General features: G+C 43.1%; 1 long non-coding RNA gene across 3 annotated transcripts; it reads right to left on the reverse strand.

Moving 5' to 3' along the window:
* Nucleotides 1-1,921: 1,921 nt before the first annotated feature.
* Nucleotides 1,922-25,632, reverse strand: LOC138068409 (uncharacterized). 3 transcript variants are annotated; one of them, XR_011143215.1, is made up of 5 exons: nt 19,023-25,632; nt 18,868-18,947; nt 7,599-7,779; nt 6,688-6,782; nt 1,922-4,335 (listed from the first exon to the last, which is right to left on the reverse strand). It is a non-coding gene; the product is annotated as an uncharacterized lncRNA (long non-coding RNA). The 3 variants fall into 3 exon arrangements; XR_011143214.1 differs by having other exon boundaries at nt 18,868-25,632; XR_011143216.1 differs by lacking the exons at nt 18,868-18,947; nt 19,023-25,632 and adding an exon at nt 9,702-9,813.
* Between the last annotated feature and the right edge of the window lie 295 nt (nt 25,633-25,927).

Consider the following 25,927-nt stretch of genomic DNA (forward strand, 5'->3'; position numbering starts at 1 on the left):
TTTCTCAGTCATCTAGGTCTCAGCCCCGTGTTAGCCACCTAACAAACAAGATCCTTCCTAAATTTAAGCCCATTCAGAGGTACATCTAAGAGAGGTTAATGGACATAATCTTGCAACGCAAAAAACAATATCGGCTTTGTTGCCCATTTTAATAGAAGTTTTAACCCAAAATGTCCGATAGCTCAGGAAACTGGTTTGAAAAGAATGCAACAAGGGAGAAAGCTTGTCTCTATTCATCACGGTCCTACTTGAAACGAGAGAGTTTTTTGTTATTATTACTATGACCACAATGCTTTAGGCCGAACCAAATACAGAACATCCCATAGCACCCTCCAGCCAGTTCGCTGAATCAAAAATGACCGTCTGCAAGCCTCCAGAGGCTGACGCTGTTCTCAGCCTGAATAACGTCATGATTGTTTGCCTTTGCCTAAGAGTAAAAGGGGGGTGATGGTTGGGGGAAAATGTCTCACAGCAAACCTCAATTTCTGAATAATGACAGTGTTTTGCAAGACATTTTTGTCAATCCTGTAGTCCCTGCTGCTCCATATTGAATTGCGAGAACAAACAAACAAACAAACAAGCAAACAAAGTTGTCCTCTTTCCCCTTCTCCCTCCAGCTTGGTCATTCAGTCAGTCTAAAGAAAAGTTCCTGGAAAGCTCAGCCCCAGCTTATCTTGACAACCAGGGCATTTATCATGGAGCTGTTGGTACTTCTGCTTGTGCAACAGCAATCTCAGGGGGAAACATTCCCATCGGTCTCACTGAATCATTGCCTCTGGGCTACTTGCTGTAGGTTAGAAACACACTCAAAATTAATTTTTTTTTAAAGGCAGTAACATTTGCTATACATCTTGAGAGAGAAAGAAGAGAATAGTCAACGTTGATGGCATTAGGACTTTGCAGTGGTTCAAGAACTAACTACTAGCAGAGTCACATGGGTGTAAAAGTTGTTCCCCTGTTGAATAGCCTGGCTTTGCCTGTTGGATTATCACTGCTCGGAGTAAAAGGGGCTGGGTAGCCCTGCCCTGCCCTGTCCTGGGTTTATGCTGCGACTGGCATTGCAGAATCCCTAATCTGAAGTTATATGCGTATATTCAGCTTTTTCCATTTACAAAAAAGCCAACAAGCTGGTAAGGAGGGCCCCAGTTCTTATCCTGCTTTTTCTCATCCCGAAGCGTTACAAATTACCTGGTATGACCGCACGACTCACTTGCAACCTGTGACTGTAACTCATAAAATATCAGTGAATGACACCAACCCTGCAGACCATGGTCAGGCTCATCACCCGCGTGGAGGGTTCCCGTTTAGCCTGAACGTGCTCAAGACAGGCACTTGCCCAGCCTGCAAACGTCACTTTCAGACCATTGGGACTTTGGCAGAAGACGGAGGTCTCAGAAGCTTGGTAGCCACAAGGAAGTGCAAGCCTTTATGCCCATATATAAAAGTGCTTATAGGTCACTAGAGATAATTACTTCCAGGAACTTATATATAGGGGGAAGAAGGGGCAGGAACGGTGTTAACTGGATGATCTACGAAGGCACAGCAATAGCAGATAACACACTCATATTCCCAGCTTCAGCTACTTTTCCATTGCCAATGTGGAAGAACCTGACCTCTGTCCCTCTGTTTCCCCCCCTCCCCCCCCCAGATATTTCAGGAAAAAAAAAAAGTTAAATCCTGGAGGAGCTCTCAAACCCAGGCTTCGCTTCTGATTTCAGTTATGTTTAGAGCATAACATGAGTTTGTTATTTTGCGGTCCTATGCTGAAATAGGTCAGTGTGGCCTCCCAGTTAAAAGCTGCCTGCCAATTATACTTTTCCCCAGGCCAAAATTCTGCATAAAAACACCCATGAAATATTAGCAGAGGGAAAAGGCTCTTTATTGCTTATATTTATATTTCAGCAGCACTTAGGGGGTGGATTCTTCCAGACCAGGTGCTGTTCAGAAATAAAGAACTAGGCCCTGCTACCATAAACAAAGTAGACAAGAGGTAGGAAGGAAAACTGAAGGGGGAAGCAAGCTGTCCAGGAAGCTGCTGGAGGCACAAGCTGGATACCTTCAATCCCAGATGCATCTTTCCTGCTGGATCAGGCTACTGTATTATGAGATGCATCCGAATCCAGATCCAACTGTGTATGAGGGAGTTTAATAATGCCTTTAACCCTTTTAATTTAAAGAGGCACCAGCCAGCTGACCCACAGTACTGACTGCTTTATGCAGAAGAAGAGAGTTCATGCCAATTACTGAAAATACTTTAGCTGTGTCTTCAGAGCCAAGAAGCTGACTACCAGCTTGAATAGAACAAAACATCATCAATTTGAAGTCAATTCATTTTGACCAGAACTTCACTGATACGTATGAAAGGTACTTACAAAAGCAGGAAAACTATCACCAGCAGGACTCCGTTGTCCCATTTTTACAGCATTTCATCTTTCCGCCTCTGAACTGGTCGTTGAAACTATGTATTATTGACAATGATATGAAAGACAGCAGCTGGTTCCTTGGATGGTAACTGGCCTAAATCACACAAATTTTGAATTCATACTGAATGGACACCTCCAACATCTCTACTTGCTCCCCTTTATGACTTTCTAATTTATGTTTGTCCCCATGAATAACCAGGCCAACAGCAATAGATGATATGCATTCAATAGTTGCAATGTTCTATTCAAGTCGTTTGGCCTAATTTTCTACTTAGAAGAATATGCAACATTAATTAGGTCCGTTCTTTTCCAGGAGAGTTGATGGAAGCACAGCCATAAAGCATATTTCCCCAGGCAATAGCCAGCTTTAATGATTTCATATTGTACTAGAAATATAAGAATGTTAATCTCTCTGAAACAGAGAATAATCACAAAGAGTTCCATTGCTGTTTAAACACTTCATGCCAAACAGCAATTGCATTGTACTTTGAACTAAAGGAAGAGGGTGATTTATTAGTTTTTGTGATACTGGAGGAAGCTGGACACACTTCTTTGCCTTTTGCCTTTTCATTATCAATGATGCACAACAGGTTGCTTATATTTTCCATGAACAACATAATGTGAACACCCTCTGCGCTTTCGTTTTTTTCTCTGCCCCATGCTACTGCCAGTCAAAATTGACTTGGGAATACAAGGTGTCAAATCCTAACTGTGCTTGTCTAAAAGTATAAATCAGGAATAACTCCACCAGTATAAATGGAGTTATTTCCAGGATAGCAGTTGTATAATGGCATAACTGACAGCTGAGTTTAGCTCAAAGAATTAAGAAACCAACCAACAGTCACTGCATGCACTGGAGATGACAATCTGTTATGCATTGCTAAACTACACTTTTCTGCTCCAGTATATTTAATCTTTTACAGAAATCTAGTCTAATCCTTGCTTCCAAAATAAATCCCAGACAAAAGCAGTAATGATAAGGGGTTTTCAGAGAAAGTAATACTTACTATGCCAAGACCACAAGTTGTATAAATTAAATAATGAAGTCCATATCTTCAAAAATTATTTTTATGACTATAATTTGATGGCAATCAGAGATCTCTACAAACCTTGAGAATCTACAGACAAATCTTCAAGGCACTACATAGCTGACCACCAGTGAGAAATGGCCAGATATAAGGGGAAAAAACATTTTCTTAACTATGCATATGTAAATCTACACCAGTATAAGTGAAAGCAGCTCTCCTAAAGCAGAGTTATTCTGGATTTACCATAATTTTGAACAGAATTCAGCTCGATTAAATTCATCCAGGGCTTAAAGAAATCATGCTCTTAATAATGTATGAGGCAGGCATAGAAGAACACAGAAACCGCACCACTTACATCTCATTTGCTATTAACTTGTACCAGCAAAAGGACATTCATCGTTCAGCCACGGATACCCCGAAGCACTGCTGAACATGGTAACCCTTCCTGGTGCAAACAGAAGCTTCACAACACATTGCACATCAGGTATTAGTTTGACTTGGCTAATTTAACAAAATCCACTTTGAGCAGTTCAGTCAAACAGCAAAATGTTGATCAGATGCTCAGGCTTTCCTCTTACTCAAGATGGCAGCAGAGATATGAGTCATTTAGCAGAGCTGGTTCCAAGATTTATTTCTTGCAACTCTAATATGCCTGTTCTCTAGTCACTGGAAATAGATTCATTTTGGATTGGAACAAAGCAGAATCTCATAGAACATAAAACAGGAGAGTCAGGAGATGTTTCCGGATATTATTTACTGTGCCCTGTTGCTCCTGGCCATCTCCACTTCTTTCCACATAGGAACACATGGTGTTTGCACAGCCGCATTAGAGAAATGACTTGTCTCAAGGTCGCAGTATCAGAGAGACAAACTGGAGGAGTATCCTGGAAAAGAAGAAATGGATGATGTGGAACAGATGTGTTGTTTTTTCCTTTAATTGCTTATTGCAGATGCAGTCCAGTAAATAATCCACCTGCTATCTTCCCACAGGGATAATTACTCATCCCATGATCCTGGCCAACTGAATTTATGTTTCCATGCCTCATTATATCCATTGCTACTTCACCTATCAGTATGCACCAAAGTGCTGGGCAAGCGCACACTGCTTTTTAAGCAGCTACATCTTTCTGCAGCTCTGTGTACAGTTAGGAAGCTTTCCTAACTTTCTTCATGCTTTCTCTCAAGAGTAAAGCCTTTCGTTCAACTCTTCACCCAGAGTGTTGCATCTGACGGGCATTTCGATTTCATGAAGCTTTCCAAACAAGAAAAAAGTGTCTAATCAAAAGCAAGGCATCAGTAAAAGAGAGATACTTTTGATAAGGTTGCTTATATGCATAGATTCATTTGAGGAATAGGGATTTCTGTGGATACCAGTTGAAATTAATAGTGGAATCGGGAGACTCTATGTGAAAGCACACAGTATGTGTCAAAGCAGTAAACAGCACAGAGTTCACATCTGAAATCTTGATTTCTTTTAAAAATAGCTGCATTTTCATCATAAGAATCGACCAGAAAGACAAACACAGTGATGGTTTCTGAATATTCAGGTTTAGTTAAGGATTTCCAATTTGCCAATGGTTTGCTATTCTCAAAGGCATTTACCTGAGAGCAATGCCCAGCATTTACATATCATTTTCCCTGTACCTTTCAAGGCTTGCACTTAATAATGTTAGGCTAAAATCGTTTGTATCTAATTCTGATCGCACCCATCTGCAGGTCACCTAAGCAAACCTGCCCCTGGAAGCAGGTCAGCTCACTTCTTCCACCCTGCTTGGTTTCACTGGCTGTTTTCCTCCTCACCATCGGAGGAGATGGGGAAGATGCCTGGAGCAAGCAAGGTGGTCATTGACTGCATGTGGTAGAACTTGAAGAAGAAAGTGACCCGAGGTACAAGCTTTGTTATGGTCCTCATTAACTCAGCCTTTATCTTCTCTTCTTCTAAAGGGACATACTTATTTCTGTGCCTCAGGCGAGAGCCAGAGCCAGCTGGAGATAATTTAGCTCTACTTCACTAATGTTGATGTCTCTGGATTTAATATTGGCTTTTCTGGAACCCTGTTACGACTCTTTGGCTTGGAGAGGTGGCTCAGGTAGTTATCCCGATCATAATATTTTGTTAACCAACCAGCCACAGATCTATTTCAAACATGAAGCAGGAATCTGGTCGGCCAGTACTAACAAACCTCCTCAAGCCCTTTCACTGCTTGATGCTCAGCAGCTGCAAATGCTGGGGAACATCTTCGAAAGCTTTTCAGTGAGCAGCTTAACTGGTGCCTGCTGGAGAAACCCATGCAGCAAAATGAAGCTTTCAGAGAGAAAATCTAGTGGCTGGAAAGGCGCTGCTGCAAACAGCGGGGAGGGAGCTGCAGGCATGGGCATGCATGCTGTGCATGTCGACAGAGGTGACCGCAGGCTGCACTCGACGCGAGTGATGTCCCCCCGATCCAGTTGCCCTGAATCCCAGTGACAGCCCCCCACCTAGCACTTTCCAGTGCCTCTGGTGCTTGTGGACGATGCCTGGTTCAAAGCGTCCAAGCAATGGCCTAGGCAGAAAGCCCAGACACAGCATATCTTAAGTAAAATGGGCAAGTAGCTGAGACAGTTCGTGGTGCCCTCTGTTCACTCCGCCATGCCTGGGGACACTGGTGCGTGACAGACAAGAAACCATGTGCAGAACTAAGCCCAAAACCCAGAGTGGGAGTGGAAAAATGCCCCATGCAGGGCTGTGCTCCTGTAGTATTTTACCTGTACTGTTGCTCTTGGGCGCTATCCAAGTGATAGTATTAGCTTCCCATTGCCCACTGCCCCTCACAGGATAATTTGGTACAGAAGGACATCAGTGCTGAAAGGGAGATACTTGATGTGTCCTCATCTGTGTTACACAAATTTTCAGTGTTTTCAGAGCATTTAGACAAAGAAGGAGTGTGCAGAGACAGGATGATTCATGGCCTAAGGGCAGCCTGGAGGAGCCAAGCCACTGTAAGCTGACAGTACCTTTAGCTCGACCTAACAGCACCTTGACTTCCTGCAGACCTGCCTAAGTAGAAGAGCAAAGTCAAATTTGAAGTATCTTTTTAATTCCATCTTGAGCAGGTCAGGTCCTATTTGGTGCCCAGCTGAGACACAGTTGTGGTGAGATAAGTAGGTGTGACATGTATCACAAGCTGAGACATATTTAATTCAAGCATCTCAAAATCGCACTCAGTGGCTGTTATTACATGCAGTTACAGACTTACCAGTGGCGTGGAAAAGCCTTAGACATAACGCAGCAGCTCTGATGTCTGCAGTAACTGTACTCTGTCATCTCTTTCATGAAGCAAAATTTGCTATGCTACTTGAGATAAAAGAAATAAGACCAATATGAAAAGCCACCTAATCTAATGTAATGAAAATAGCCTTTCAGACTTCCTGTTCTGCAAACAACTTTATCCTGATGTTTACTAACCATTTGACAGAAATCTAAATTATCCCAAATTTTATTAGAATAAATCATCTAAATAAAAGAAGAATCCCTTCTAGAAAGGACAGACATTCTTAATATCCATCTGGAAAGAATTATTCCTTTTCAAGTAGCATTGTTGATATTGAAAGTGTTGTAAAAATATCCTTTTCTAATGTGGTTCTGCAGTGGCTCCATCCATAATAAAACTGGTCTATACCAAAAAATCCACATAGCATGACAAGATCTCCCAAACTTGGATTATTTTGCTAAATCTCTAGCTTGACATTCTGAATTTTATGGTCTGATGAAATTTTTTGTAATATTTTTAAAGGAGACCAAAAAATGAGCACTGCCTAATCTGGGGAAAGGTTTTTGCTGAACAATACACCCTCCAAATTCTTGTAACTCCTAAACCCCGCTAAGGAGAGATGGAGACTGAAAATGAGGAAAACCTTTCCTGTTTCCTGTCTTGTAAAACCTAAAATAACCATTTTCTTGAGTATTTGATCAGCTTTGCATTATGGCTATATTCAACGGTTACCTGGATACTACAGAGAGGGAGCAATATACATTGCTGCCATGGATGAATGCCACCTAAAGTGCAATGCCTTTATGGCAAGATACTCAGAATAGTCAAACAATATTGAGGGACCAGACAGAGGCAGCTGAACTAAAAATACCCAGAAGAAAGTGCTAAACACTCACCATTTTTTAAATCAAGTCCATCGATGAGTGGCGTGCTAGGTTCCCAAACAGAAATACTTCTAGCACAGCAATCATATTCAATGCTGAGGAGGTATCTTTGCTCCAAAAAATCATCTCTGCTTCTGCCTCTCTGCAGATATGTGTTTGCAGATGTGTTTCCCAGCACTGTTCCCTCTTAACCCTTAGAGAAGCAATCAGAGATAAAGAGAAAGGTACTGAGAAACAAGTGCCTGACACCCTAATTGCCACAGCTCCTTGCCTACAACAGTAATAGCATTAATATTACCAACCAGGGAGCTCAACCGGGTACGAAGGGCAGTCTAGTACAGAGGTAGCTGCAGGATGCTTGTGCTGCTCTTGGTCATCACTCTTGCAAGGGCAGGGGGCCAACACTTCAATATCACCGCAGATGCATAGCAACACAGCACAGAAGATTTAAGTTCTCTAGGAAAACAGTCTAAAAATGATGGAAAGTCCCTGGACTTTGCTGCAGCCAGGTTTAAAATCCTTTTCTTTAATCCTCCTTTGCCCATGTGATCCTGGCCTAGTTGGATAACCCCAGTTTATCTAGCTGTACATATTCACGATTAGGCAAAAAAGAGTTAACTTTTGTAAAACCCTTTTGGAGCACTATGGGGAAAATAAGGAATGACTGCAAAAAATGATCTTCATAACAGAGCCTTCTAGATGCTGGAGATTACCGGTTCCAGCTGTTCTATCAGCCATACACTTCCAAGCAGTTTAGCCCACAGCAGCAAATCTCAATGAAAAGCTGCTCAGAAACGGGATGAGAGGAGTCAGAGGCATTTCAGAACTTCTTTGAAGTCTTAGTCTTCACCACCAGTCTGCTCTTCCCTGAGGTCCCTTTGCTGTACTTAAGCCTAAATGCCATCCACTCACAGAGAACTGAAGAGCCCTGGGTACAATTTTGCATTGTTATTTACCCACACTGAGAAATGAAGCCCATGATTCCCAAGAAGCACAATACCACCAGCAACATTTTGTCCGTATGGTTGTCGGCAATGGCTGGGACAAAACATGGCTTGAAGTCATAATAGGACCTCAAGTCCTCACCCTGCCACCCTCACTGAGATCCAGCTGTTAGCCTTTCTTCTTATTTTCTTTTTGTCTGTGTTGCCTGATAGTAGAAGTCCTGCTGGTCTACAATTAGAAACAAGAGAGCTGCGGCTTTGTGTTCTGACTGCCCAGAGGGAGGGCAGCAATTTATCTAGCCGATGTGCCAAGGACTTGCCAGCAATGTCAAAAGCAGGTCTATTATAAATATTTCTTTGTGGGGCATTTCCTTCACTCGCTGGTGGAGCAAAAGCAAGGAAAAATGACAAAAAGAGCCCTGCTCCTTTTCTTTGGACAACTCAGATTTATTATAGGGGAACCAAGGAGGATTCCAAAACATTACTCCTATAAGGGAAGGTAACTCAGTCTCCAACAAAAATAAACAGCTACGTTTGAATAGACTTTCTGGGATTTGTTGCTGCTCTTCTCCTCAGAAGTCACGGCACCTTTTCTTTTCTCTGTGCTACTGCGCAAGATGCTGCTAAGTGCCTGCTCTGAAGAGACAGGAATCTCCTCTGTTTTGGGTGGCCTGTTAAGTCATCAAAGGATAAAAGGCAAAGAACAAAAGGGAAAAATTAAAGTATTATGAGCTGGCAGTCAAAGTTCATGACAGATGCTGGTTCCCTGCTCATGAGAACAGCCTTCCTGCATCAGAGCGAAGGTTCGTCCAGCCTGGTACCCCAGCTCCTGCTGCCACTGATGCTGTAGTGACAAAGGGAGGATATGCGAAACCTTTCCCTGATACACCCTCCCAGAGGCCAGTGGTTTAGGGACTTCCTACAACTCTTCTTTGGCTAGACAAGCCATTAAATCATAGGAGCCCTGAGGCCGCACAGCCTGCCGGTATCTGAGAACTTTTGTAAGAGCAGTGAGTGATGTCCTTTGTGGAAGCTTGGGAGAAGAGGCATATGATAATGAAATAAAAATGGAAAAACAAATGTCCCATTTCACTGATGCACAGGACTTGACCTCCCTTTTAAAACACACCTAACAGAGGGGATAGAAGCCTCTCGGTATACAATATCCTACCTTCCTCACTCAGGAAGCTGAGCAGCCTGTTGCTGGCTCTCTCCACAACTGGGCAGCATTCAGATAAGTATCTCTTACTGCCCAGAGGAGCATCAGATTATGCTCTGGGTTCTGGGCTCTTCCGGGTGACAACATGTAGGAAAAAAAATCAAGCTTCATTAGTCCAGAAAAAGGGCATTAGCAAGACTACCGAGTGCCAGCTAAGACACTCACTGGGGAGACAGATGCTCTAAGTTTCAGGCCCCACTCCTCAGACTCTGTGTTTTATATTACTCTTTAATTACAGAACTAATTAATAAGAGCTTGAAAACAAAAATACAGACATTCAAGAAAAGTCAGGTCAGGGATAACCAGCCCAGAGAAGCTATTAGTGAAATGGAATCTACCTGATAGTAAAAACTACAAGCCAGCATTTAAATCACGCTTTTCCTTCATATCATGCACACATAACCCTAACCTATAATCCCATGAGGTGTGCAAAACCCCAACAAATTGTCGTGTTCCTCAGCGCTCCTTGAGCAACTCACTGTGATTTATTCCCTTGGCTGAGTGTAATCCGGTTTCAAAGGAGTGGCTCCTTGTGGCTCCTTTGTTACTGGTATTGTTCTTTGCTTCACTTTGTTTTGTTCTCAGCCTTTTTTTCATTAGCGTGAGCTATTAGGCAGACACACTAAAGTATCGTGAATCCTACTCTCCCTGCTGAGATAAGACATAATTAATGACAGAGGGCAGATTAGTCACAGGGTTGCTTGGGATTGTCGATGTCCTCTTAAATGCTGTGAACATGACTCCTAGACTCAGGGCAGATTTTTTCTTTTTTCAGCCTACTGTGCTTTACAAAGTTCATTCCCTCCCGGTTCATTGCCAAGAGAAAGGTAATTTCGTCAGTCCTTTGTGTTCCACTAAAAAAATAATAAAATAAAGGAATAGGAAGAAAAATATCAAGTTCTCTCTTTATGGATCTATATGATTGTGAACAGGCTGACATGACTAATTTGCTAGTGAATAGTTAATATTGTGCTGACCTCTTTTGGAATCAGTCTAAAGACCAAAGGTGCCCCAGCTTGGATGGTGCAGTTGCTCTGGCAGAAAGAGAAGACTTATGTCCAATCGCCTCTCTGTGAGAGGCCTCCCACATAACTTCAGGCAAATTAGGCAGCGTTAAATCCACTGACAAGCCAAGGCAGCCAGGACATCCTACAGTGTAATGCGGACTGCCACTGCCAAGGCTCCTTTTCCAGCCTGTGGAGACAAAAAGGCACCTTGGACTGGGCTTCGAAAGAGCTGGCCCAGAGAAAATGCCCATAGAAGAGAGATGCATGCATCTCCACCCCCAAGGGGAGTTAGGTGCTTTAATTGTTGGTTGCAGGGAGGTGTCTGCCAGACTCCCTGCGACAGACTCTGTGGCAGAGCCAAATGCCGCGAGCCAGACTCCTCTCCCAGTTTGCAGCTGGGAAGGAAGCCTCCTGGCACCTTCGTACTCATTGCCCAGAGTGTGACAGAAATAGTCTGAATGCATACATCTTTAGGCGATTCAGCTTTGAGGCATGGGATATGTCCCTCATCCCCGGGCCAAGGATTACTCAAGTATTTTATGCTAACTATGCACTGAAACGCAGCTGAAAGCCCCTTTCTTCCTCTTTGGAGGTGTGTGCTCTCACTACTCAGCTGCACAGCCACGCTAAGGGCCCTGCTCCAGCTGAGGGCAAAACACACCTCCCGCTAAGAAGAGTGGTGGCACGAGAAGCTCAGGAGTGCCCTCCCCCTGTAGCCTGATGCCACTAGAAAAGGCAGGCCAAATGGAGGAGAACCCCAATGCTGCGTGGAGGAGTGGCCGTACACCAGGGAGGGGGACGAGGTGAGATAGCACGTCTGTATTTCCACTTCCACTTTTCTGCCGTTCCACCGTTTCTGCTTCCACAGGGCTATTTTGATCGCCTTGTCCAGAAACACCAGCAGGGCAGAGTCCCAGAAGGGGACATGCTGATGCCTCAGGGTCCTTATCATGGAAATGGAGATGCAGGTGGACTTCAGGGGCTTTCTGGCTGGGCAACAGACAAGCAGGGGCAGATTATGGATCTGTATTTTGAACTGAGACATGCTGAGCTAAGCCACAGTTAGATAGCTATTTCCTTTTGTGGCTTCAGCCCTAAGAGCCTAAATTATCTGTTTATGAGAGGTAGATCATTGTCTCAAGTCCCTGTGAGGCAGGAAGCTAACACCTGAAACCATGCAAGCGCTCATAAACCACACCGGCTGGAGAAATAACCCAGCAGGAAAGCTCCATTTCAAAATATTTTGCAGAGAATGTAAAATACTTCAGCAAGAAAGTACAACATGTTCTTCGAAGTACATTCTTGTAAGTACATATTGTTGTGATCTTCTTGTATCATTTTCCAGACTGATTAAGAATATATTTAAAAAAAAAGTCTACAGAGCTGTTGGAAAAGCCCATTCTGGATTATGCCGCTTACTTTTAAGTCTGTGCTGGCCCTGGATGGCTTCTAAGAGCGGTGTGAATTGCCTCATACTAGCTAATGGAGCTCCAAAAAAACCACTTGAAAGACCTCAGAAACCATCATCACAAACTTACTAAGGGAGTATTTTAAGAACTCAACTCAAATATCTTTCAGAGACAGATATATCACAGAACGACGGGGCTTTTTTTGCAGGAGAGGTAGTTTTATTCCCAAAAAAATAGAAGGCTGATGCGTTTGATCCCATTTCACCCTGGCACTCTTTCAATTTTCCATCATTTTGCAACCTAGTGAGGATTAAGAGACTTCCTGATGTCCTCCTCCTCTCTGAAAAGGAGCACATAGCTGACGTACACGCTTTTTTGCCTGTAATATTCAGGCACACAGTCAATGGGGATGTCTTGCCTGCTTTCCATTTGGTGTTACTTCTTGTACTTCTCCTGGGATAGTCCCCCGCCTACTAGCAGTAGCCTGATAAAATACAGTGCCAGCACAACAGATTTGCATCAGAGAGGGCCATACTTTAGCCAGGCAAATCGCTGCTTCTCCCCGTATCGATTCCCTGCTCCTAAGCCCTTCTAAGCCTGTGAAATCACAGCACTGAGCTCCTCTTAATAAGCTAAACAAAACAGAGGAAAGATACCGTAAGTCTACATGGTAAAAGACTTCTGATTTTGCTGGATCAGTTCAAACATGGAGCAGGTCTGGATTACTGTGCAGAGTCAGTACCTCCGTAATGGTTCTGATTCAGAAAGTATTACTTCCCCTGGACAGAAGGCCACAGAAAAACTCAATAGAAATCCACCATTTAGAAAGAATGCGTGTTTGTAGCACTAAAAGATACACACCCACCACCTATAAAACTGCTGTAAACGATTGTTTCATACCTGATCACCATAGCATCTGTTATCCATCTGTGGCACTCTTAAGTCTCTGATCCTTGCCATCTTTTATGACTGTATCGGAAGATGTTCATGGTATCCCCATAATCACAGTCTTTTCCTATGAGGTTGGGAAGCTCAGGCCCACCTCCCTCTCGCCTGAAGTAACCTGCGTCTCCCACACTGCCAGGCTGTGCAACTTTGCCGCGTTGTGACAAGAGTACCCACTGCAGGAGGGACAGAGATGTGATTTTAGTCTCTCTTCCAATAAAGGCTTTATATAAAGCATCTGCATGCTCATTTGGACAATGACCCAAATGGGGTCGCCTTCTACATGTGTGCTCTAAACTCTGGGTTCCCACACCCTCCAGGTCAAGCGTTCGGCTCTGAGGTGGTCTACCGGGTAATCCCTGCAGGTGAGACAGCCTTGTTTTGTTGTCCTGTTATTAAGGCTAAAGGCTAGCTTCTTAGCACTGGGATGTTATAAGCAATTTCCAGGTCCCAGGCACAGATATTTAGCTTTTGAGAGCAGTTACTGATGAAAGGTTAGGCCCCTGTGACAGCTTAGCACGGATTTTGAGGCTCTGAGGTTTAATTAAGGCACCTTAGGAGTGGTAAGAAAGGACTAACTCTTCCGTCCCACCCTCAGCAGACATCTACGTTTGGGTGAAGACTTTGGTGCAAGGAAAGACAAGGTACCCCACTGACTTCAGAGAGTCTGTCCACACCCATCCTTCACATCATGAATAAGAACATTAACGTCTCTTAGAAAACTATGGACCTATCTGCCCTTGAGGATGATTTCATCTTTTTAATTTGACTGCCCTAAAAATTGTGAGTATAACTACAGTTTCAAACTGGTGCTTACTTGGCAAGTGAGGGAACTACAGCACTGCAGGACCCTGAAAAGCTAGACCACCACATAACCTTTCCATATATACTTTATTCATATTTACTCTACTCTCTAGAGAAACTCCCCAAACTTGAAATAAACTAAACTGGAGAGTCAGCATGAGGAGAAAGTGCAAGCTAAGTGCATTCTTTTCTTTTTTTTTTTTTTTGCCTTTTAGTTAATGCTTTATGGGCAAGAAGCCAAGAGTAAATTATTCAATAAACATTAAGCAATGTTATGTTTTTGGTGTCTCACTGCAGTGGTATTCAAATGGACAGACATGAAACAATCCCACATCAAACTGTAATCAAGACATGTGACATGCTGGTTTCAGCCCTTTTTGATGTGCTCACCGTCAGGTACGGTCCAAGAGAAGCAGAAACGGAGCAGTCGGTGAAAGGGAAGGATAATTAGGAGGGAGGATGATTAGGACATCTAGTCAAAACCTACTCCCCACTCACTCAGTTAATTCCAATGAGCAGTTACTAACATCTGCACCTTGCCATTCAGTACGATATTCTTCAGGAGATAAACTGTCAAGCAACATTCCCAAAAAGTCACAAGTGACAGTTGCCCCTTTATAAAGCCTATAATCAAAGAGCCACAGAACAACTGGGTTTTCTAGCCACTACAAGCAGAGAAGCTGGGATGGGCAGGAAGACGCTGCAGAGGAGACCCAGCGTGCTGAATACCAGACCCCCAGCAGGAGTTACGGTCATGCACAAGCAGAGGCAAGGAAACTGCTCTGACCGATTAGATCCAGCCTGGGGAGCTGGGGGCTGGCAAAGATTGCAGCTGACACTCCTCCTCTTGTTGAAGGAACATCAGAAGAAGTATTCCTGCACGTCTCAACAGACCTTTGGCCAATCCAAAATTCAGTTAACCAGGGTCTGACAGCTTGGCAGCAGGGAGAGAACTACATTATTAATTGCAAGAGAAGCACCTATTCACCTCCCTGTGAAAAGGCAACAGATGCTGTAAGCTATCAGAAGGTCATGACTAACACTTTGTGATGTTAAAAATCAGCTTTCACTCTGCCAATTGCAAACACTCCAGTGGGCTTCAGTTTGTACTAGCTTTTACTGTTAGGATATAAACAAGAAAGCCTGGCTGGAAGTGCCAGGCTCCAGAACAGATCACTGTGTTTAGAAACAAAAAAAAAAATCCCCCACCCAAAAAACACTGTGGAACCTCTTTTTGTCTTGTTGGATTTCCAAAGACCTTGTGGACAAGGAACATGGTTAATGGAATTGCTACATCTGCTTCTTGACCTGTTTAACTGAAAAGTTACTTTAAAAAAAAATCTGAGCCTCTTTCATCCCACTCACCCTTTCCTAATATTAACATAGACCTATAAATTACAAAAAAATTGATATTCAGCTAAAGCACAAAATTGGAAAAGAATATCCATCCATATAGGCACGGAAATGCAGAAATACTGGTATATTGCAGATCAGATTTGTACGACGGACTAAATCTCTCCAAACTCTTGCACTTCCAAAAGCAGATTTATGTATTTATAAAGGATTTGTATTCCTCTAGCTGTGACCCATAAGGTGACAAAGCGAAGCAGGCGTGCAGGCACACATGCACCCACAGCCTACAGACCCAAAGGTGTTCATAAATATTTGAGGTGCAGTCCAAAAGTCACACACAGTCTGGAAAATACCAGTGTGGATTTGAGGCATTTGTCCACCCCTAAGGTCAAGTGTAAAGTGTCCAAAGATGCTGCCTAAGAAACTAGCCCATATTGAATTTTCTTAGCTAATCTGGAATGATAACACAAGTAAGTGTGAGCCATCATGTTACCCATAGAGTTACCCACCCTCTGGAACAGACAGAGCATGGCTTTTGACCGGTGAAAAGAACAGACTGACCTAGAGGAACTGATTCAGAGGAGGGAAGGGAGTGAATTCCAGAAAACATAGCAAATATCCCTTGCAGGGAATATTGTAGGAAAAGCAATATTCCTGTCCCCCCCAGCTGTATAAGTCAAAAGCCAAGCTCTGCCTATTCAAGATCATCTGTTTCAACACTTCCAGGAAACAAGTTAACCATGAAGTCAAGCAGGGCACTCTGAGGCCCAGGAACAAAGCACTTTCATCCTAAATAGCAAACAATAAGGAAATGGAATTTCTAGCCTTGCCTTGCCTTGCCTGAAATCTGAATCACTGTAAACAGTCCCTCTTAGCTGAAAATAAATCCTTGGCCATGCCACACACAGCATCACTCTGGCATCAGCAGATGGAACAGGGAAGCCTTTGATTTCTCTTCTGTCCCCAAAGAGATGCTCACATCTGACATGCTGTTGTCAGACACTAGATACACCGTAATTCGTGTTCTCTACCTCAAACTTTTCAAGAGTAAAGGAAGAAGATATTTCTCAAAGATGGTCTTCCAGGAATGTAATCATATCAGATTTATGCAGGAGTTTCTTCCAGAGATGGAAAAAAGAAAAAAGCAGGAGAGTTGGGAAGGAGTAAATTTTCCCAGGAAGTGAGCTCTCTTCTGCAAGGCCTAGTGTAACACATCTCAGTATCCTAGCAGTGTAGCTCACATCATTGATTATTTCCTTTACTAAGGAAATTGCAGGCTCCAATCCGACCTTTTATGTCCCTGGTAGCCTGAATGCCAGAGTAAAGACTTAGCTCCATTTTTGCATTCGATTTTGCAGGTGTGAATATGGAATATGAAATGTGGAACTGCAACCAGAACGTTGATCTCACTCTGAAGGTAGCCTTTCCTCTTGATCCTCAAGTAGACTTTCTGGTATGGGAAAAGAAAAGTCTCTCTAAAACCCTCCATTGTTCGAAGCATACTTGAAGATTATCTAGCTAGCCACCTCCCATCCTACTCTGCATCTTCTTACTGTGCTGAGGATGAAGTCAGTCCCAGTTCTCAGCAGGCTTCTGGCCACCATGGGCATGCAGTGCAGGACATCCTCCTCATTATTTGCCATCCCCGTGTGATGGCAGGTGACAGGGGTTGGCAGGACCACAGTGGGTATGCAGAAAGGACACAGTGACCTTCAGCTCTTCTAATATGGGTGTGTATCACTTTCCCACTATGATAAAGCTGAGATCAGTCCCTTTCACGCCAGCTCTGCTCAACTGTTATTGTTTCCTATATGTGGAGGTGGAAACGTCAAATTTTAGCCCAGATTTTCTTTTTTCTTATTTTGTGGTTTTCAAGTACTAAAACTGACTAAGAGGAGTAACGTGTCCTCTATAATGCTCAGAAGCAGCTGCTTTCATGTGATCTCACAGCCCACTAAGCAATGCCAGGCTTGAAGGTGTTACTGGAGGAAGCATTTTTATTGCCAGGATTCCTCGTGTCTCTGGGGTTGAGGCACCACAACAGACTGCTACCACTACCCGGAGCAACAGCAAAAGTCTCCTCTCAGCTATTTAGACCAAAACTGGCTAAGTTTCATGTTAAAATGGATTTATGCTCATTTATGATTTGCATGGGATTTTATCACAGCGTGCAAGTCTTCCTTTTTTTTTCTGCCTCAGTGCAGAGAATTCAAACCCAAACACATTTCTCTTTCTGCCTGCTTCATCTTTCTTGTGCCAACACTGGCACAAGCAGCTCTCTTCCAGTACTTTCCTTACCAGACCAGCAACCTATGCACTTCTTCTGAAACAGGCTGGCTTTGTTTTTCTTTACAGAATAGGCTGATATACCTGGCACTTGACTCTCTTCACTCCCTGTGGGCATGAGGCCAGTGATGACACACAGTAATGGTGAGAGTCATTAGACAAAGTCATTGCAGAAACCAGCTGCTAGAGACAGGATTTTAAATCTCATCACCTAAACTATGCTCTGTAATATACGGGATTAGTTTAACAAATCTGAGAAATATCGAGTGAGAGAGACCTGGTAGGCAAAGACTCTGATCCTATGAAAAAAATTGAGCAAGTGTGCCGCTATGATGCCATTAGTGGTTATGCTGATTACATTAGTAGTTTTACTAAGGAGATGATTTGTACATGTAGTTATGACAGAGGCAAAAGGTAAACTTCATCTTACAAACACATCTAAAAAGGCAAGACCTTCAAAGATGCAATGGATATCTAATTTACACATGCATTTGTCTAGAGAATAACCATCTGTACCTTTACCTAAGAAATTGCACACGACCTGGTATCAGGCCAGCCAAAAATCAGGTAGCCTATTATTAGCACATTCTTCTCAGTGGATCTGTTATGAGCCCAGTAGTACTGTGGAAAGAACAACTTGGCCTAAAACATTTTTCCCATTCTTAAATGAGGCCTTGCTTAACAAACAACTGTCATAAAGATTTCAGATTTCCTAAAACTGAAATGATTCTCTGAACTACTGGATTTAGAAAAGATTCGATACAAAAAGATGAGTCTGACAGAAGAATTTCTTTAAAACATCAGTTATACTTGTGCCAGCCTGCACAGCAACATTAAAAAAAGAAAAAAAGAAACAAGGGCTCCATGATACAGTCACTTGTACCTTAATATAATGTGAATATCTGATAGAGCAGAGAAATTCAAAAGATTAAAGTCCTTTTTTGCAAACTTATGACCCACTTGGAGGAACTTGAGGGAGACAACACTTTGGTCCTCTTGAAATAAAATCTAGGAACTAGTAAGAAAATCCCAGCAGAAATTACCAGACTCTCAAAGACATATCATGTAATTTAAAACATCTGTTGGGATACTGAGTGAGGGGAAAATCTTCCATATGAAATAGATCAGGAATTTCTGTTTAAACCTTGTTTTTTAGAATTCTCCTAGGAAGGGATTTTCCTATTACTCTTACTTTTTTAAAGTATGATATTCTCTTCAAAATCGACAGCGTTTTACCTAGAATCTTATTTTTCTCCAGGGGATTATTTGAAGTACTAGATAAAAATAATAAGAACAAAGAATAATTTTGTATACCTAATTTCTGGCTTCTTTAGTTCCTTTACTCTTCATGGGATGATTTTGCAAGAATATTGCATGTCCTTTAGCTTCTTCTTCTAGAAATACAAGAAAATGGGTAAATAATCTGTCTTTCATTTTTTTAAACAAAAATAAAAATAACTTCACCTTGCCTTCTATTTTTGCCAGAGCACTTCAGAAACTTAAGCCTTCCTACAAACCGCGATGAGGTGCTAAGGGCAGAAATAAATAGAAGTGTGTTTATTACATTGTAAACATAAAACAAATAGTGACTTAGTGGTTGCCAAAGTGTCATTAGTGATGGGCAAATCTCATGACAGCAGCAGCATCCATCAGCTGATGCCCAGCACTCAACACTGCATATACAGCATAGCATGAGAGCCCAAAGCGGTGACCACCATGCCTATACGGCAGAGTTATGACACAAGCACTTTGAAGGGCACCCAGTCTGCTTTTAGGAGACTCCAAAAAGCCTTGATGCAATCAGTGCATCCCCCATCACTCCTCAAACTGGGACCCATGCCAGTACATAGCTGAAGTCTAACCATTTAAACCACAAGGAATTTCTCTTGGTCCAGCCAGGAGAACTCAAATGTTCTTTTTTTTTTTTTTTTTTAAATTCTGGGCCTGGAATTTCTCAAGAAAAACTTTGTAATGACAGAATGTCTCTGGGAAAAAGTCTCGCCTGTCCCTGCCAGAACTGACAGAGACCTGAGCAGCTATCAAAGCTGTAAGGATTTCTGTGCATCCTCCCCTCCCCGCCACCGCCCGCCACCCTCAGCTTGGTCTCCGCTACCACGAGGAGATGAACACAGCCCCTTACCCTGGGCTGGAATAGGCTGCAGCAACCGCTCTTCACTTTCCAGAACGGGCAGGTTTAGGGACATAGTGGATGCCTTGCTTTCAGGAGACAGTGATCAATGATACAAAGTCTAAGCTCACTTTTAATCAGAGTTTTAAAGAAAAATCTTATTTTCACAGCTAGCTAAATTAGGAAGTATTTCTAAAGGAACAGGAGAGAGCATCACCAGGGTCCCTTTGGAAAGCTGGGCTAGAAATACTATGCTATTTGCTGTGGCACAGCCTCTTCCCAACCCCTCCAGTTTCACTGAAATAACTCCTATCAAGCAGTAATTCGTGATTCTCGACTAAAGCTATAACGAATCCTGTGGGAATCGAAGAGAGAATTTTTTTTTTTTGCATTTCCATAAATAGAAGTGAGGGAAGCAGAATTTAGGCTGCACTGCACACTGCCAGAAGGGTCTGCAGCTTCTCTGCTTTGTAGGATCATATTGCTCTGGGCCTAATGCTAACGTATTTACACTGGGAACATCAGGCTGTGTGGAAATGGTGTCTTTTTTAATGACAAGCCACAGGAAAGTAAAGCCAAAATCCTTGGTAGGCGAAGCTGGACTTTTGGGCCACATTGAAAAGTAGCACTTAGGAAATGAAGAAACTTGAATTGGCATCAGTAACGGGGAAAATCTCTAAGACTGCTCACAAGGGCCTCTGAAAGGCAGCTGCTTGCAGCTGTGTGCCCCCATACTCCACCGCTTTGGCCGCCTCAGTTCCCCCCTTCGCAGTCCCGGTGCTGAACGGACAGTTCTGGGTCACCTTCTTTCTTGTCATTTTTATTTTTCTGGATAATGCTCAACTTTCTCAAGAGCTGAGACACTTCCGGTTAAATAGGCTGTTGAAGCAAGGATAGGTCTGTTAAGTACAACCACATCTTTAGTTGCTTAGTTATGCTTTAGCTTGCCACTGCATGAGAAACACTTCTTCCTTGCTGCTATAGGCTTACGCATATGCTATGCTTCCTTTTGAATCCACTAGTTGCATTACAGACACGAAGAGGGAATATCTTGAATCTTGATTTTCCTGAGGCTTAATTTTTGCCTGCAGAGTAACTGTTAGTGTGTGATTAGCATTAGCTCTTGCAGATAGCATGAAGGTCAACGTGAGCAACATATAACAGTAGCAATAGTCACTTTTGATTTGATGCTCCTAACATTTCCCAGTCCAACCACCCTAGACCTGCAAATACCCCAGGAGACTGAAAACTGACTGCATGTGACACATGCTATGTCTTCACTTGGCAATATGTGAAGGTGAAACCTGTGAAGGCAGCAAAGGATTTTTGCTGGTCTCTCTCCTGGTTGTTTCTCAGCAGTTACAGAGTTATGCAAGGGATGTAAGGAGTAACAAACCCCCTTCTTCCAGTCCAGAAGCTCAGATGGAAAGCTGTAGGAGTAAAAAATATACAGTTGCAGTATCTTGATTCTCAGCACTGATCCATGCACGAAATTGGTTCATGCAGCCTGGACGTACATCAAATTCTGCACTGTAGAAGCTGTGTTATTCATTGTTTCCAGAAAATAGATCTTGCAGCAGACAGCAGAGCCTACCTCTTTCTTTCTGCAGTTAGTCATGCAGACATTACTTACATTCTTCATTGGCTGATTTGGAAAATGAGAACGTTCGATTAATTATATCAGCCATTAATTATCCTGACCCTGGACAAAATTCCCATTTACAGAGAAAAGGCTGCAGAATCCAGTCTGACATGACTGGGGAGTCTGTTGTTCCTTCATGGGGTTACACAGCTCTCCTCAAAGAAAGGCATAAATCTTCCTACAGCACAGGGGGAAAAAAAAAGGCCTGTGGGCAGGAAACATACTGGGTTTTCTTTTTATGTCACATCCTTCTCTCTTAGAACATTTCCACCCTTCCAAGGGCAGGGCTGACATTATTTTGCTTCTAGGTTTTAGTTGTAATCCCCCTTTGAATACGCTGCCATTATCCTTCCCCAAGACTCTGCTCTTCCTGACACTGGTAACATTTATTTGTCATGGCTGGGGAAAAGAAGTGAACTGAATCACACATATCCATTTCTAAGAAAGGCTTTAAAAACTCTCCAAGATGCTTTCCTCTAAGCGTTCAAATGTATCATCTGAGCAGCTGCCAGACCACCGGCCATGAGGCACTATCAAGTGTAACAGCTCTTTGTTATTTTAGATATTCCAACAGTTGGAAATAATCAAATATTGCTAGCATTCTGTGGAAAAGCAGTCTTAAAACATTAGTGACATTACGAGAAAGACATAGGACTTTCATCACATAATAGTGGGCAAGATCTTCTTCAGATCTGTTATTTCTGCCACGTTACTTAAAATATCACTGGAAGAAAACAACTGAAGTATCTTTACTGGAGTAGATACCAAAAACATCTTTGCTTCCATTCCCTACCGGACTTAAGTAACAGGTTTTTAAATAAGTACAGCTACCAAAAAAGATGAAAAATGGAAAGACTTTTACAAGTTTTGAACATTTTGGATCATGTTAGCCGTGGGGCCTTGATAAAAGTGCACACTTTTCCTAGAAGCATGAGAAAAGCATTACCTAAACTATATATTTGCAAGGAAGTAGATACTGCAGAAAGCATTATTTTATAAATATCTGCCTGTTTTCCTAAGTCTTGGTGTGCCTCCCCTTTGCACAGATGTTGCATACATATCTTTCTATTTCCTCTGCATATGTCAGAGGCTGCAATCGCAGCAGCTCTCGTTCTAGAGCCTCCACTTTCAGATAACAACCTGTGACAGGCTCAGTGAAATTGGTAAGAAAAGAGCTAAATCTGTTAGGAAGGTCTCATCTGTGTCTACCTGGTCAGTCATGGTGGAAGCCTAAGAAAGCCCAGGATAGTACCAATTCAATACCTCAGCACATAGAGAACATTTGCATTTTAAAAATTCACTTGTATGTGCTGGATAGACATCTTAAATGAGGAAAAAAACTCCAGGAATTTCGATAGATGGGTGGAGTCACCTGGTTTTAGCTGGTTGGAAAGATGGCTGTTATTTATTTTAAAAGAGTAATGCCAATGAAACATCCGACGGTGATAGACAGCTGCAGAGCAGAGGGCTGAGGAATACCAGACTATCCTGTCCTTAAGCCATTCTCCTTCTTTTCTTCAAAATGCCGAATACTAGCAGTCACAGTTTCTCTAAACGCGGACTTGCATTGAGCAGAAAATACTACCTGCTGCTTTCATTCTTGGCAACCTAACGCAGATTAAGCCAATGTTATCAAACAAAGACTGCCAAAACGTAGTCCTCTTCTTCACCCTGAAAAGTTTACAGCTTAACCGAGATTAGACAAAAAAATTACAAGAAAATGAACAAGGCAGATAAGATACGCAACACTTATTGGAGCAAATGTGACAAGGAGGATTTCAAGAGACAATACTAAGAGAGGATTTGAAGGAAAGGCAGAATCTACAAATTATTACAGTTGCTAGGGAAATCAACTGGGAAAAAAAATCTCCCCCCCCCCCGCTCTTTAGTCTGAACTTTTGTTGAGAAACAGAAATGAAAACAAAGAACCTTTTGTTTTCAAGCTGTGTCTAAAGCATTTTCGCTGGTTTTGACGACCTTTTGAAGGAAAGGTTTTGACAGATCTTGTGATCAGCCTTACAGAGAGACCGACGAGGAGGCCAGCTGCTGCAAATGAGAACAGAGATTGCAGGGTAGGGTGAAGACGTTGCTGCGAGCCACCAGCTAGGAAGAACGGAGGGAACAACACAGGCAGTAGTTAGCAATGAGACCAATGACCAGTGACCCACAGTTTGGTTTTCCCAGAATTTTTTTCATTTGAGTTTGGAAATTGTCTAAAATACTCTTTTTTTTCCAACTTTTTAATAGATGTGTGATGGAAGAGTCTCCACAGCATCTCTTCCAGCCAGCCTAGCAGATAAGCCTTTTTGGTACAACAGCTCAAAGTCATGCATACAAAAACGCAACATGCCCCAGCAAAACAAAAATCAGAGCGAGAACAAGGGAAGGGCCAAGTGCTCGGTCCCTTGCGACACAGAGACATGGAGATCTAAAAGCCAACGCTGACGTAAAGTTACCCGTTCTCTCCCTGCTTTCACAGCTCTAGCACCAAAGCAGCATGAGGGTCACAGGAGGGAAAAACTCGTCCCAAGCACAGTGACTCTCAGGGGTTCGATGCAAAGCAGTGGGAGGATGACTATGTAATGAAGGTATCAGGGGAAGGAGGCTTTGCACCATTAGGTGCTCTGTTCCCTTGCTGATGACGCGGAAGTCGCAGTGGTGTTACCTGAGTAACACACCAAGTACCTGTTACCTGAGCACTTTTCACTTTCTCGTTTTGCTTACAGACAGCATTGTCCACTCAAAGCTGCACAGTGCAAGGAAGCTCCGTGATAAAGAAACCAACCACTATAAAAGAACACTTCAGACAGACTAGGTTAAAAAAACAAATAAATAAAGAAGATAGAAACACTGTCTCTGGGCATGGACACTGAGCACAAGAAAATCCGAGTTGCCTAAAGAAAATCTCTAAGCCCCTCTGTCTGCTTTTCGAGGTGTGAAAAGAAATTTACTGTGCATGCAGAAATTATTCTCAGCTCTGCTTCATGAATAGCCAGGAAATAGCCTTTTAAAAGTCACTCTCACTTTTAGAGGGAGAAAGAACATAATCTACCCAAGTATTCTGCCTTTGAACGGGGGTTGATCCCCGCCTCCCTCTGGTCCCTGATCCCAGACCCAGCCGAAGCACGGGGAACTGCAAAAGCAGCAAACGAGCAGCAGTCACCTCTGCGTGCTGCACCAGCTGCAGGAGGGAGCTGCTGAAATAAGACTCCCATCAAATACCGTGTAAATCTGCTCCCAAAACTGCTTCCTGAAATGAAACGTCCCTACCTGGGACAGGGCAACTGCAGTGACGTATGGCTGGCGAGCAGCTTGAGGGAGGCAGCGGGGCGCGTTGCCCACCAGCAGGTCCATTTTGCACTTGAAGCATTTGCCAGCCTGTTCACGAAGTCCCTCCTGCTCTGAAAGCTTTCCCGCCTCCGAGCAGATTCTCAGCTTGGAAAATAGGGAAAACTCCCAGGACAAACTAGGTGCTTTCCCATGCTGGGAACATTTTCTGCCTCACTGGCTGCATGAGGTACAACTCTACTGGGGACCAGGCAGTCTCCCTGCAGCCACTGTTTCCTAGAGGGTTGATGGGCCCATCAGGGACGAGTTATCCCTTCAGGGCCCAGCAATATACCTGTCTCTCCCTTTGCACAAAAGCTAGGAGATGGATTATTTTGCCACTGGGCTGCAACACATTCCTGCCAGCTGGCCTGCCCAGATGATCTTACTATGGCTCAGCCAATCAGTTCGTTGTCCTGTGGTAGAGCCATAGTCTTTACAAGCCCCCAGGGAGATGCTTATTCCCCTTTTGGGATGAAAAGACTAAATTTCCAAACTGCGAACTCAAGGGCCAGCCTGAAAAAAAAAGCCACATCCTCTGTGAGTCAGGTGCCAGGGTACATGTGAAACACACGCTAGTGTTGTGGTTACACTGAGCTGTGACGTGATATACTGGGCAGATACCCCCCGCTGCTACATGTCCCATGATTATGAATATGCCAAGGGGAAATCCTGTCCTAGCAGCCCCAGTTAGAGTTAGCAGCCTCTTGGGGGGGGTTGGAAAGGAATATAAATACACTTGTGTTTATTCAGAAATAAATATAAATAAACATGGCATTTTGCCTACAGCTTCTGGCATTGACGTGTGTAAGGCTTTTGGGTGGTACGGCGTGATGCAAGGTAGCTAACTGAAGCCTTCCAAAGGGGAGCATCAAAGGCAAAGCACCAGCCAGCACATTTGGGGAAAATCTGTACTTGTCTCCAAGCCACAGCAGTTATTCAAAGCCCTGTGTAAAGACATTTTTCTTTCCAACAGTTCATGATTTGTGCTAGGTTATTGTTGGCCACCCTGTTATTTGTAGATAGCTCCGCATCTGTTAGCTAGTAAAGAAGGACATTGTTCTCTCCTCTTCTCTCTCTCTCTTTCTCTAGGTGGGATCGTTCTGGAAAGGACACCCTGTAGGTTAAATAGGTTTCACCTTGCCCTTTAATTGTGTTAAAAGTAGGATGGCCAATGCAACACATACATATATAAAAGAAAGACATAGTTTCAGGATTGATCGCTACTAGCCCTCATTTACTGCTTTCCGTCTGTTGGGTCAAAGCCCTCTTGGTCA

The sequence above is a fragment of the Struthio camelus genome, chromosome 10, assembly GCF_040807025.1.
Source record: "Struthio camelus isolate bStrCam1 chromosome 10, bStrCam1.hap1, whole genome shotgun sequence".
In the NCBI taxonomy this organism is placed as follows: Eukaryota; Metazoa; Chordata; class Aves; order Struthioniformes; family Struthionidae; genus Struthio; species Struthio camelus.